The following is a 657-nucleotide window of genomic DNA, read 5'->3' as shown; positions in this document are numbered from 1 at the left end:
AATAATAAAAAGTTTTTTTTTAATCAAGTTGCCATAATAAATTGGAGCATGTAATTATACATTACAATGATTACATTTGTATTTTAATCATTTGCAATATTTTATATCGAGTAGACATCAATTATAAAATATCATGTATGTCACTTCTTTGGATATTTGCATCCTTCTTAAAATCTTTAAATTAAATTCAAACTAATATGGTTCTGCTCCTAATTTTAACAGTAGTCTAGTAGAGTGGAGTATTATTTTCTAGTGCTCATAAAAACTCTAAATACATACCTATTTTGCATATTTTATTATATGATTAGGTATATTATTTATATTATAATATTATTCAATAATAGTTATCTTATAAGCTTCAAACTAATTTTGAAAAATTATTTAGTTTTTTTGGTGTTTTCTTGTTTTTAGCAACTTGCTAATTTTTTTTTTTGCAAGTGAATATCATTCTTGGTTTGACATAATGCGTTATAATACATTTGGTTAATATTTGACTGTGTATTGAGCAACCAACCTTTGTCAAAAATGTTGTTTATATATTTCTTCAATAACTACATATTATGTTAGAAAAATGTATATGAAGTTTTTAAATTGAAATGCAACATTGCAAACATGATCTTTTACCGGAACAGATAGTTATATATATTTAGCTATTTT

Source organism: Acyrthosiphon pisum, chromosome A2, assembly GCF_005508785.2.
Source record: "Acyrthosiphon pisum isolate AL4f chromosome A2, pea_aphid_22Mar2018_4r6ur, whole genome shotgun sequence".
NCBI classification, from domain to species: Eukaryota; Metazoa; Arthropoda; class Insecta; order Hemiptera; family Aphididae; genus Acyrthosiphon; species Acyrthosiphon pisum.
The sequence above is the reverse complement of the archived record's forward strand: the minus strand, read 5'-3'. Positions refer to the sequence as shown.